Here is a 14,694-nt window from a genome sequence, read left to right as displayed (position 1 = left end):
GAATCAAATGGTATTTCCTCTCAATATGCTTAGAGCGCTTATGGCTTCTAGGTTCCTTTGAGTTAGCGACAGCCCCACTATTATCACAATAAAGGGTCATGGGCTCGTCGACGTTTGGAACAACTTCCAAATACTTAAGGAATTTTCTAAGCCATACAGCCTCTTTGGATGCTTCACAAGCAGCCACATATTCTGCTTCCATTGTGGAGTCAGCAATGCAAGATTGCTTTATACTTCTCCACACAACAGCTCCACCATTAAGGATGAACACAGATCCCGAAGTGGATTTCCTGGAATCCTTATCCACTTGAAAATCGGAGTCAGTATATCCCGTCATAGTCAGGTCAGTACTTGAGTATGTAAGCATCAAGTTCCTAGTTCTTCGAAGATACTTAAGAACATGCTTAATAGCAATCCAGTGCTCGGGTCCAGGGTTGGATTGGAAACGGCTAACTACGCCAACGGCGAAACATATATCAGGTCTAGTGCAAAGCATGGCATACATGAGGCTTCCTACGGCAGAGGCGTAAGGAATTTTCCTCATGTCTTCAATCTCTTGTGCAGTTTTGGGAGACTGGTCCTTAGAGAGTGAAACTCCATGCCTAAAGGGTGTTTGGCCCTTCTTGGAGTCTTGCATCAAGAAGCGATCCATTACCTTATCAATATAAGATGCTTGAGAGAGCGACATGGTCCGGTTTTTCCTATCTCGAAAGATTTGGATCCCCAGAATGTACGCGGCTTCTCCTAGATCCTTTATATCGAATTGCTTTGCCAGCCAGACCTTAACCTCAGATAACTTACCCACGTCATTACCAATGAGTAGTATATCATCGACATATAGTACCAGAAACACAACTTTACCTTCGTGTATTAACTTGTAAACACAAGGCTCATCTATTGACTGTTCAAAGCCAAAGCTCTTTACAGTTTCATCGAATCTAATATTCCATGACCTAGATGCTTGCTTTAATCCATAAATGGACTTAAGCAACTCACAAACCTTGGTCTCTTGACCTTCTTCCACGAAACCGTCTGGTTGAGCCATGTAAATGCGCTCGTCAAGATTGCCATTCAGAAAGGCTGTCTTGACATCCATTTGCCAGATCTCATAGTCGAGAGCTGCAGCTATGGATAGGAGTATGCGGATGGATTTAAGCATCGCGACTGGCGATAAGGTTTCTTCATAGTCAATCCCTTCTTGTTGGGTATAACCCTTCGCCACAAGTCGTGCTTTGAACGTCTCGACGTTCCCATCAGGACCCATTTTCTTCTTGTATATCCACTTACACCCTACGGGTTTAATCCCTTCAGGAAGGTCTACAAGTTTCCAAACATTGTTGACATACATCGAGTGCATTTCAACTTTCATGGCGTCAAGCCAAAGGTTTGATTCAGAACAAGCCATCGCTTGGCTATAGGAAACAGGATCATCCATGTCAGAGACGGCTACAAGAGAGTCTCCATAAGACATGTACCTGTTAGGCTTTTGAGTAGCCCTCCCACTACGTCAAAGTACTACTTGACGAGATTCTGATGAGTTAGGTTGTGTTTCAGTTGGGGTAAGAACAGTTCTTACAGATGAGGTAGAAGCTTCCTCACCCAACTTTTCTTCAAGCACAATTTTGCTTCTAGGTTTTGCATCCTTCATAAAGTCCTCCTCAAGGAAACGAGAATTCATGCTAACGAAAGTCTTATCGTCCTCGGGACTACAGAAAGTAAAACCTTTGGTTTCCTTTGGATATCCTACAAACAGGCACAATTCTGACCTACTAGCCAACTTGCTAGTTTTTTGCCTCAGCACGTGTGCAGGGCAACCCCAAATTCGGATGCGGCCAAGATTTACTTCACGGCCAGTCCATCGTTCATAAGGAGTACCAGGAACCGTTTTTGACGGAACTTGGTTCAGAATATAAGCAGCTGTTTCGAGGGCATATCCCCAAAAGGAAGGAAAGAGTGATGAGTAACTCATCATTGATCTAACCATCTCCATTAGAGTTCGGTTCCTTCTCTCTGACACTCCGTTTTGTTGAGGTGTGCCAGGTGCGGTAAGCTGAGAAGCGATACGTTCTTCTTTAAGAAAGTCATCGAACTCTCCAGACATATACTCACCACCTCGATCAGATCGAAGGGTTTTTGATCACTTTGCCAGTTTGCTTTTCCACTAAATACATTAAAGGTCTCGGATTTGTGTTTAAGAAAATAGACAAACCCATATCGTGAGTAATCATCGGTGAAAGTAATGAAGTATTCGTATCCTCCACGTGCCTGTTGGCTGAGCGGACCACATACATCAGAATGTATTAGTTCCAGCAACTCAGTGGCTCTTCGACCCTTATCGGAGAAAGGTCGCTTAGTCATTTTTCCTTCTATACAGGATTCACAAGTAGGTAGTGAACCTATTGCAGAGGCTTGGAGTGGACCATCCCTCACAAGTCTCTTAATCCTTTCTAGACTGATATGACCAAGTCTTAAGTGCCATAGGTGTGTCGATTTTGTTAGATCGGAGGATTCAGAAAGTTTGATCCTCTTTGGCTCCCTAATTAGATCATTATCTATTTCGGTGTCTAAAAGAGAAGGTTGAGTGGGATAGATGTAGAAAAGAGCATTCTTCATACATGCATCAGTGACAAAAGAATTATCAGGAAACGAAATACGAATTCCATTCTTAATGAACTTTAAACAATAATCTTACTCACGAAGACGAGCAACGGATATTAAGTTCTTCCCAAAGGTAGGAACAAAATAAACATTATTAAAGTTTAAAGTGCGGTCTTCAAAAGACAGCATCACGGATCCCACAGCCTTCGCAGACACCAGGCTCCCATCACCCCATTTGAAACAGAACTCGCCTTCCTCTAAGCTTTTGGTTTTCTTGAAACCATTCAAGGAACAACAAATATGGTTAGTAGCAGCGGAGTCAAGAATCCACGTTGATACATTATCAGCTACTAAGCATGCTTCGGTACAATACTATGTTCCTTTGCTTTGAGATTGGCAGGACAGTTCTTTTTATCGGCCTTGTGAGGTCTCTTCTTAGTTCCAGAGGCGGAGGCTTTTTGCTCAGTAGCATGTGCTTCTCCTTGATTCCTCTTTCTCTTAGTGAGACCTACAGCAGTGTGAAGTTCCTTCATAAGCTTGGTAACAGTGTACTCTAGCTTGTTTATGGAGTAGTTCATCTTGGCGGTATCAAGAGATGCGGGGAGAGTTTCTAAGATCATATCTATGATATTCTTCCCATCAATCTCAGATCCTAGGATTTCCATTTTATTCAGAAAACTAATGATCAGTATCATGAAGTCTCCAACAGGAGTCCTAGCCTGCATATGACAGTTCATAAACTGTCGGACTGCTTGTAGCCTTGTTTGACGCCTTTGCCCTCCAAACATCTCAAGGAGATTGTAGAGCATGTTAGCGGCAGTCTCGATGTCACGATGTTGCTCTTTTAGCATATTGTTCATAGATGCCAAGATATAGCACCTCACAATCTCATCGGATCGAAGTCTGGCCGCTAAGGCGTCATTGTCCTCTTGAGTTGAATCATCATTCGTCAGAGGAGGACACGGGGTGGTGAGTACCCATTTGTGCTTGTTAACGGTAGGTTTTATGTCGAGGTTACCTTTCGAATCTACGTAGTTTTCGTTTTCGAGTTTGATCGAGGAAAGAAAGATAGAGAGATGGTTGAGAGACATATTGCCTATATAAGTTGAAACAAGTTTATGATTAGTCTTTGGTTTAGGATTTAAGTTTTATTAAGACTCTTATAAAATCCAAAGGTGTTATAAACCAAACGATAATTTACTCCCTCAAGAGAAGGCCGCAAAAAATCTCCTTTTATAAGTAAATGACACATCATTAATGCTAAGCCAAGATGTCAATACATCTATTTTGACTAGCCACCTTGTAAATTGGTTTGATCACTCACATCCTTTCGCAGGGCCTCGAGGGAGGATTACTAGGGATTGAGCCTAAGTGTGCAACCAACCACTTAGTCCAAAAGATCAACTTTGAAAAACAATCCCCCAAGGGGAGGCCTTGCCATCATCGTCTCACTCTCGGACGTAGCTCAATGAGCAATGATCAGAGCAAAGCGCCCTTGAGTACTCTCATTTAAGAGAGGGCCACGAAGGTGACTCTTAGTCCGGTGACACTTGCACTTTTCATTAGTGTTGGGGATCGTGGGTTACAAACAACAAGTATAACCCTCCCACTTAGTTTTTGGAGTTGGTTCATCGACTCTTATAAGTTCGGAAACAAATTTCCTAGTTAGAGAGCGACAGAGCGGACAACTAGAAGAGAATCCTAGATCGACATGTTCAGAGTAGTATTAGTGCATAAAGGCACAAGGTACATACTCGATCTTTTCCTATTTTCTATTTCGGGAAAGTGCATGAGGGAAGTGTGAACTTCAACTCACTCGAATACTTGAAAGTTTGAGATTACACATCTTTTTATTTTTCGGCTTGTCTACAAAGAGACCTCCCACTTAAATTTTCAAGAGCATATAGATTTTGAACATATGTGATATAGATATAGTTTTGAAAACATTTTGAAAACTTATTTGATTTGGATGACAAAATATTTTCAAGTTTGAAAGTGAAAACGGTTTTTCAAAATTCAAACTAGTTTTGTAAAAATTCAATTTCAATTAAACTTTCAAAAATCAAAACATTTTAATCTTACACATCATGTTTATAATCATATGAAAAACATTTTTGCTCAAGAAAATTTTCTCATTAGATTTCTATAACTCATGGTAGTGGGGTTTGAAAATCCGGATTTCTAAAAAACTGGAGTTTCGGAACAGCCGCGCACCTCAGAGTAAAATCGCCATATCTGGTGGCTCCGATGTCCTTTTCAGCCGAAACCTGTGGCATTGGACAGAGAACAGACAGAGCTTTAATTTGATTCAAGAATCATTAAATTTAGATTTCTGAGCAGAGAGTTATGCCACTTTTAATGCGGGTTTACTCCAGCTCGAAGAAAAAGAAATAATTAAAGCTTGGTCCTTTTTAGGTGCGAAAAAGAATCGAGTGTAACGAAACGTTTTATGAAGGTTGTTAAAGCTTTTATTTGTGTTTTATTAGCAAGGTAATAACAAGGCATAAAATAAATAACAACAAGCATAAAACGATTCAAGTAAATAAAAGAAACTAGAAAGACAAGGTAACTAGTCACAAAATTTTACTCGAAATTTCTCAAAGCTTTAAAACACGTTTTTCAATATAAAAAATTAAAAACTTTTAGAACTGATTCTAATGTGTTTTAATAACATCCCAAACTCATAGAAAATCAACATGTTTTTTAATTTAAAGGCAAGAGCAATAAATTAAAAAAAATCTAAGATAACAATTCTAACTTGTCACAAAATTAGTAAACTTTCGAAAACAATTTTCAAGCTCATATTTTTAAATACATGTACATGCTAATCTTTGACCATAAATCTGATACCATTTGTTGGAATCGATCTAGGGTTTAAGAAAAAAATTAACGCTTCGGTAAGCGGCGGAAATTTAAAAATTTTCTTTTACAAGTAAAAACAGTTTTTTACTAACCTAGACAAAGTGGAAGTACATGTAATTAAAAACTAATATGAGCTAAGAAGTTTACTAACCTTTCTTGAAGCTTGATCTTTGAGAAGCTCTTAGAAAGTTGCAACGCTCGTCTCCCCTCGCAGCACATCTCTCTTTCTTTCCTCGGCACCTCGAGCAACCTCGAAAGTTTCTATCACTAAATCACTCGAAATAAAGGAATTAGTGAGTGGGCACTTTTAAACACTACGACTTAAGAACGAGTCTTGAATCGCAGAGCTAAACACTAGGTCGAGTGAGGACCTAGGTGCCAAAACAAGAAAAATCGAAAATAAACTAGAGAGAGAGAGAAGAGGGGCGGCAACCACAAGTTCTAGAGAGAGAAGCTCTCAATCTCTAACTTATGTGGAATGAATAGAATGAGATGAATGAGGGTCCTATTTATAGGAGAAGGGTTGGCCTTGGAAAGAAGTAGTTTCCTCTTATTTTCCAAACCTTAATGAGCAATCTTTTATTGCCCATTCCTATCCAAGATAGGCGCCCACCTCAAGTAAATCCCCAAGGGATTAGTTTCCTCTTTTGTTCTCTCTTGGTTGCCTTGGCCGAAATTCCTTATGGCAAGCATAGGAAATTTGTTTCCTCTTTTTCTTTTGGCAAGTATCTTGATACATTTATGCACAAAATATTTTCTCTTTCTCTTAGGTATTTGGGCGCCCAACATCATTCTAGAAGGAGCTTCTAGAAGCTTCTTCATTTGTTCATAATAACATGAAAGAGGCCCATTAAGAATTTTCAATAAAACTCTTATGAAATGAAATTAATCCACAAGGCCCAATTAATCATATTATGGCCGAGTGACATTAAGTCATCAAATGAACTTGTCAAAATTTATTGACATCCATTTCATCCTATGTCTCAAAAGACAAGAATACCCTTTTGACAATTTTCGTTCTCGTTTCGACTTAGCTTCCAGTTTAACTATTCCTATCGATGTGATTCATGACAGTGACCTCATGGACCCAAATGAACAAAGCTTGAGCTAAACACTTGGACTCAAAAGTTCACAAACCTTTTCCAAGTTTAGCTTAATGCCAACTGACTCCACTAAAGAGTTGACACTGAAAATCTCTAGGTTCAAATGAATTTATATTCTAGTCAAGAATTCACCTAATTATAATGAGCGGATCCACTGAATATTATCTATGCTACCCTTCATGAATGTCATCAGCTAGTCGGGATTTACTAAATTACCATTTTACCCTTCTAGCTGTTATTTCCTCAACTCCTTTGTCGCTTGTGAATAAGTTAGAAACAATGTATTGACGAGGAGCTAAAAAGTCACATTATTTCATCCAAAAGAGTCGGGACTCAATTTGGACACTGGCCAGTTCATTTATTCACACTCCAAGGAACAAAGCATGAGGTGACATACATTGCATTTCAGCAATCTTGTACATGAATTCCATATCTATGCGAACTTCACAAAGTTACTCATGACATTCTCACAACTTAGTACTTCACCAATAGGCCTTGTTCGGAATAACATAGTGAGTCCGAACTCTGACTTTCTCAAATGAGAATACTAAGGTGTGAAATGACATGTCTCATTTCAGGATTAAGGTAAGCATGATGCAATTCATACGTAGTGACTTCGAGACATAAGAGGTTAAATGGTTTGTTCTTATCTTGTCTCTAGAAGTGCACTGGTCAATTCAGTACCTTCGGAAGATACCTAGAAGAACTATAGAGTCTCCAACTCTCAATGCCTCATAACCAGACATCATAGATTCTTCTAACAATCGTACTGAGGTCAATAGTCCTTTGACCCTTAGATTGTGAATATATCGTTTTAAGCAAACTACGAAGAGTTTGTTCATGCAAATCTACATTTGTCTCATCGTAAGTTGTTTAGTTTCTTTATGGACTAAAAGACTATGGTTTTATCATAAAGCTTCAGACAAGGAAGATTGAATGAACGTTTCAACTTTTTATTAATGAATAAGCAATTACAAGCAAGAGTCTTCGTAAGACTATATGACATCAAATGTACATTAAATAGACACTACTACTCTTCTTGTGGGCACCATTGACAACAGCGACACCCTGCATCGTCATCCAGGTTTCATAGTGTTGGATATGGTAAGCGGGATCCGCTTTTCCATCATAGGGAGCAAGGTTTGGGAGCTTGAAATTTCCCGTACAAACCTCGGCCAATATCTGAGCAGTGAAAGGCGAGGAATTCTCCTCAACGACCCCATAGGAGCTTCCGCCTATTCCGTATTCTCGAAGATCTCGTACTTCATTTTGAAGATTTTGGATCATTGTGACCACATCGAGACCGGTAGTCGGAGTAACTCCATGTTGCTTCTCATTGGACCCTTGACCCGTACAGCGGTTCCCGTTAGTTGGGGCTGCCGGGGGAATGTTTGGCCGAGAGATTAGTCGCTCTCTTAGGTCATCGCCACGCTTGTTGCGTTGGGCAGTAAGATGATCCCTAAGATCCGGGCTTGCTGCACGGCGGCGCAGGCTTCATCTAAGATGGCACGCTCTTCCCGTGCCCTGACTTTCCGCAACATTCTCCCTTTGACTAAGTCGGTCATGGGCCGAACGTCGGGAGTTCCCTTCTTGGGAGGCTGCAGTTGCATTCCGCGTCTTGGGTGAAGGATCCGAAGGACCGGCTTCATTCACAGCAGGGAGTTCCCCGTCCTTTGTGAGAGAAGTCTCGATATTCTCCGAATCATCAGCACCCTTGTAATCTGGGTCGCGGTCGCGACTTTCCTCATTGAGGTTCTCGGGATCCCCGTTGGGGATCACCGCGTTATGCGCGGGTTGCTTCGCAGCCAGACGGCTGTGGTACCTCGCGTTCTTCGCCTTTAGTTGGCGGATATTCTCCTCCAACTCCATGATGCGGTCGTCCCTGCTATCTGGAGATGGAGATGGTGAGCGGGTCGAGCTCTCTTCGTGGAGCGACTCTTCATCACCATGCGCTCGGGAGCGCAAGAAATATTTTTTGCTCCCAGTGACATTATCGGGGTTGTTAACGCTCTCCGAACGTACGGGTGGCTGATTACTCATCTTTTCTCGAGTACGAGAAAGTCGAGTTTTCAAGAGAGAAGAAGAAGATGGATAGAAGGGATTTCGGGCTGAACAAGTGATTATCTACCTCGGGCGGTTCGATCCAGGGCCGAACCAAGTGATTGCACCCGGACCAATGGTGTGAACTCGAAATTCTCGAGCTAGGCTTTCTCTACTCAACACACTTCTCAGAGGAGGGAATGGGTGAGGAGGAGGAGTGACCGTGCCTTTTTGTGTATAGGCTGCTTACGTACCCGTGTGAATAGGGATTAGGTCAGAACATAGTTCATGGCGTGTGAGACGCAGTATGAGGTGCGGATCCTGGGAGAGAGGCGTACTCGACGAAGGAGACGGGGCGCGGAGGAGTCCTTGTCGGCGTTTCAGAACTTCGGAGATCGCGGGCGCGTCTAGCGTGTTAGACGCATAGGGAGGTTCTCAGTGGAGAACCCTAGGAGCGTGCCTGGGCACTAGCTTCAGCGTTCGATCAGAGGGAGCGACGTGTGGGAGTCCCCGAGAGTGCTTCAGAACCTCTGAGAACGGGAGAAACTTGTAGAAGCGCTACATGCCAGAGATGGCATCGAGAGAAGCAGAGGAGAGCGAAAATTCGAGCGTATCGATAGGAATGAATGGGATGGCTTCCCCCTAAGTGAGAGGGGGTATTTATAGGTGTTTGAGGGCCTTAGGAGGGTCCTCTTTGGTCCATGTGGGACTAGGGGTGCGCACCATCAAAAGGAGGCGTGCAGCGCGCGCGGCGCGCAGGACCCCAGGCGCGGCGCGGGACATGCGGCGCACAGGGAGTGCTTCCCGGAAAACGCGCGGGCGCGTCCTGCCGCAGCGCGTGGCCTGCTTGGCGCGACGCGCCTTGAGAGATGCGCGCCGCGCGGCTTGCTGTGAGAGGCTGGCCAGCGCAGCTTGCTGCGTGTGCGGTTTCCTTGAGGGGCGCACGGTGCACGGCCTATCTCGTCGGACTCTTATGGGCCTTAGTGCTCTTTGTTCTATCGGACCCGTTGGGTCGTTTGGGCTTCGGATATCACGCGTGTCACGTGAAATATGAAGGTCTCCACTCGAGGAGAACGACTCGAGGCTCGACTTGAGGAAAACGACTCGAGGGGCGAGGCTCGACTCGAGGAGAACGACTCGAGGCTTGACTCGAGGAGCGAGGCTCGACTCAAGGAGAACGACTCGAGGCTCGACTCGAGGAGAACAACTCGACTCAAGGAGCGAGGCTCGACTTGAGGAGCTGAGAGTTTGGCACGATGGCTTGCCAGTCAACTCGTGACGTAAGGCTTGCCACTCTTCACCACCTCCGGCCTGACGATTGGCCCTTTGAGTGGTGCGTCTTATCAGCGTTCCGGGTTTTCCGAAAACGATCGACAACAGTCCCATGTTGCACGTCCAACCCAATGAATAAGAGAGACCAATTTTGTGCATTAATGTATGAAGATACTTGCCAAAAGAAAAAGAAGAAACAAATTTATTTCCTCTACAAGGAAAGAGCATGGGCGGCAATTAGAGGCAAGAGAGAAGCAAAACAAATAAGGAAACAAATCCAAGGACTTGCATGACAAGCCTTGGATGTGTTACCTTAATAGAATAAGGGCAATATGTGCTCATGAATATGTGATATTCTATAGAAGAGGAAACTGCCTTATTGAAGGTAAAACCTCTCTTATAAATAGAGCCCTCATTCCTCTCATTTTATTCATTCCAAAGTTTTAGAGACTGAGAGCTTCTCTCTCTAGACTTGGCCGCCCATCTCTCTTCCTCTCTCTAGCTTTCTTTCATTTTTGTTTTGGCACCTAGGTCCACATTTGACCTAGTGTTTTAGTCTCTTCGACTTTGAGACTTGTTCTTGAGTCGTGTTTAAAAGTGCCCACACACTAATTCCTTTCTTTCTCGAGTGATTCTTGTGATAGAAACTTTTTGGTTGCTCGAGTTCCCGAGGAAAGAAGAGAGACGTGCTGCAAGGGGAGATGAACGTTTCAACCATCCTAAGGCGCTTCTCAACGTTCAAGCTTTTCAAAGGTTAGTAAACATATAATGCACGTTTATAATTTTAATTTATATGTACTTGCTCTTTGTCTAGGTTAGTAAAAATGTTTCACTTGTTTGAAAGAAAATTTTTAAATTCCGCTGCTTGCTCAAAGCGTTAAATCTTTTCTTAACCCTAGATCAATTCCAACATGTATAAGGCTTCGCCTTTCAACACATATTTAGATGCGAGGGCTTTTAGCCTTTCGGCTTCTTTGCGGTCTTCGAGAAGTGCCCATCTTCGCAAGAAGTCCGTAAGCGGAGTCATCCAAGTCAGATGAGCGGTGCCCTCGATCGTTCCAACCTCGTCTCGTGAGACGGATGGTCACGAGAGAGACTCAACCGGGATAGTTCCTAACCCGTCTTCAGTGATACTGGAGCCGAGGCGAGCAAGAGCCTCAGCCTCGGCGTTCTCTTCTCTGGGGATATGGATAATCTCAAACCAAGAGATGGCATCTAGCTTGGCATTTGTTTTTGCGAGGTAGGGGATCATGTTAGGTTCTTTGGCGATGTAGTCGCCCTTAACCTGATTTACGATCAACTGCGAGTCGCAGTGTATTCGTAAGCTCTGTACGTTGAGCTTTTGAGCGAGCTCTAGTCCCACAACGAGGGCCTCGTACTCGACCTCGTTGTTGGAGGCTTGGAATCCATAGTGGATGGCGTAGCGTAACTTCTCCCGGTCGGGATTGGTTAAAATCATGCCGGCGCTGGCTCCATGAGCATTGGATGCTCCGTCTACGTGTAATTCCCAGACCTTTCTCTTTCGAGCCGACAAGTCGTCGGTCGAGTTGTCTTCTGCTCTTCCCATGTCGGGAGTATAGGAGAATCCTACCACGAAATCGGCTAGGGCTTGAGCCTTTATTGCCGGTCTCGGGTGGAACTCGATTCCATACTCGCTCAATTCTTGGGACCAGATCGCCATGCGAGTCGATGTTCCCTTTTAAAGAGACTTACGGATGGGGTGCCCTGTTTGGAAAGTGATAGGGTGAGCCTGGAAGTAAGGACATAGCTTTGGCAGCTGTTGTCGCAGTTTTTCGGACAACGATTTAGGAGTCGCAGACGGTCAGACCCAAGGCTGGACCAAGTGGTCTCGTCTCGACTCGAGCGTGTCGGACTTGGTATCCCAAGTCGTCCCTTAGCTGTCTGTGGTATCTGTCTCGTCCAGGCACCTGATAAGAAAGCAGGAAAGGTGTGAACTACAAAGGGGAAACAGGGGGGGTGCCCCTGTTTACCTCTCCGACGCTCAACATTAGTGGGATTGAGGTGGAGTATAGAGGTTTTAGGGGTGTTTAGAGGCCGAGACTTGAGAGAAACAAGCGAGGTACGAGTTCGACAGTGTTTCAGTACTCAAGAATGGATTACCTGGGTCAAGGGAGAGACCCTTGTATTTATAGGCGGCCAAGGGGTGTTTGGGGAACCCCTTGGCCGAGCGTCGGCCTTGGAGAGCCGGCCTTGGCGAGCGCCGGCCTTGGAGAGCCGGCCTTGCACGAGCGCCGGCCTTGGAGAGCCGGCCTTGGACGAGCGCCGGCCTTGGAGAGCCGGCCTTGGCGAGCGCCGGCCTTGGAGAGCCGGCCTTGGACGAGCGCCGGCCTTCGAGAGCCGGCCTTGGCGAGCGCCGGCCCTGGACGAGCGCCGGCCTTCGAGAGCCGGCCTTGGTGAGCGCCGGCCCTGGACGAGCGCCGGCCTTGGAGAGCCGGCCTTGGAGAGCCGGCCCTGGCGAGCGCCGGCCTTAGAGAGCCGGCCTTGGACGAGCGCTGGCCTTGGACAGCCGGCCTTGGCGAGCGCCGGCCTTGGAGAGCCGGCCTTGGACGAGCGCCGGCCTTGGAGAGCCGGCCTTGGACGAGCGCCGGCCCTGGACGAGCGTCGGCCTTGGAGAGCGGGCCTTGGCGAGCGCCGGCCCTGGACGAGCGCCGGCCTTGAAGAGCCGGCCTTGGACGAGCGCCGGCCCTGGAGAGCCGGCCTTGGACGAGCGCCGGCCTTGGAGAGCCGGCCTTGGCGAGCGCCGGCCCTGGACAAGCGTCGGCCTTGGATGAGCGAGTCTCATGACGGCCGCCAGTGTGGCCGTCGTCGATCTACCGGGCTGAGACGGACCGGTAACATTAGCCCCCCGAGTTTCCGGTCGAGCGTAGGTCGAGTGGAAACTCAAAATCTACGCTTTTACGTGGATGCGGGATGAACTCTCTCGGGTTTGCGTCACGGTGAACGGCCTTTGTGCGTCACAAGGGACGGCTTTATGTGCGTCACGGGGGACGGCCTTTGTGCGTCGCAAGGGACGGCTTTTGTGCGTCGCGAGGGACGACTTATTGTTTCGGGATGGTCGTGCGTGGCTTATTTTCTCGATCTACCAATGAAGACGTGATCGATTTGCACGTCTTTATCATGCGCGGCTTATTTTCTCGACCCACCATTGAAGGCGTGATCGATTAGCACGACTTTATTGTGCGTGGCTTATTTTCTCGACCCACCAATGAAGGCGTGATCGATTAGCACGACTTTATTGTGCGTGGCTTATTTTCTCGACCCGCCAATGAAGGCGTGATCGATTAGCACGACTTTATTGTGCGTGGCTTATTTTCTCGACCCACCAATGAAGGCGTGATCGATTAGCACGACTTTATTGTGCGTGGCTTATTTTCTCGACCCGCCAATGAAGGCGTGATCGATTAGCACGACTTTATTGTGCGTGGCTTATTTTCTCGACCCGCCAATGAAGGCGTGATCGATTAGCACGACTTTATTGTGCGTGTCTTATTTTCTCGACCTACCAATGAAGGCGTGATCGATTAGCACGACTTATTGTGCGTGGCTTATTTTCTCGACCCACCAATGAAGGCGTGATCGATTAGCACGACTTTATTGTGCGTGGCTTATTTTCTCGACCCGCCAATGAAGGCGTGATCGATTAGCACGACTTTATTGTGCGTGGCTTATTTTCTCGACCCACCAATGAAGGCGTGATCGATTAGCACGACTTTATTGTGCGTGGCTTATTTTCTCGACCCACCAATGAAGGCTGATCGATTAGCACGACTTTATTGTGCGTGTCTTATTTTTTCGACCCACCAATGAAGGCGTAATCGATTAGCATGACTTTATTGTGCGTGTCTTATTTTCTCGACCTACCAATGAAGGCGTGATCGATTAGCACGACTTTATTGTGCGTGTCTTATTTTCTCGACCTACCAATGAAGGCGTGATCGATTAGCACGACTTGGGCCTCGGGGGGCCTCGGTGTCATGTTTGTGTGACCGGGTTTTCCGTGGACGCTGGCTAGACCAGATACGTCCGGCGGGCGCGAGCCTTTGAAACCCATTTGGAACTTGCTGCCTTTCGGCTCACGAGCTGGGCGGCGAGCGCGGATTCGGGACTCAACTCGAGGACTCATGTAAAGCCTGCACGAGGAGTTACGTGAAGAGTCAGCATGAGGAGTATCAGTCGACTCGTGGACTCGGACTCAACTCGAGGACTCGTGTAGAGCCTGCACGAGGAGTCATGTGAAGAGTCTCTCTTTGGGGCCTCCGGCCTAACCCTCGGCCCCTTGAGACTTTGTTATGCTTTTATATATTTTTTTTTATTTTTTGTTGTTTAGGCATTGATCCCTGTTAGCCCCCCGAGTTTCTCGTGTACTCGTAGAGGAGACTAGAAATTATAATGCAACACGACAAAGGCTTCGAGGCGAAATGTAATCTAATTACCATGTCGAAATAGTCAAAAATTACATTCCCATGCCATTGGCCTTAAAATCGGAAATAAAATGACATAATGAGAAAAGGGAGCGGGCTTCCACCGCAGTGCCAGCTTCTGCAGCTTCACCGAGCTAGTGGATGGCGCTCACCATCTTTTCCTTCCCTTTCCCGTCCACGCCTTGGATGTAGCACATCCTCGCCATTGACTGGTCTCCCAACATGACGGCAATCCCCTTCTCAGTCGGGAACTTCATCATCAGGTGATAGGTGGACGTTATGGCCTTCAGCCGGTTGAGAGTTGGGCGGCCGATGATGATGTTGAATGCCGAGGGCTGGTCCACAACTAGGAAGGACACGATGCGGGTGACCTCGAG

Source organism: Urtica dioica, chromosome 2, assembly GCF_054948205.1.
Source record: "Urtica dioica subsp. dioica isolate 48M chromosome 2, U.dioica_male_clone48M_v1_H2, whole genome shotgun sequence".
NCBI lineage: Eukaryota > Viridiplantae > Streptophyta > Magnoliopsida > Rosales > Urticaceae > Urtica > Urtica dioica.
The sequence above is the reverse complement of the archived record's forward strand: the minus strand, read 5'-3'. Positions refer to the sequence as shown.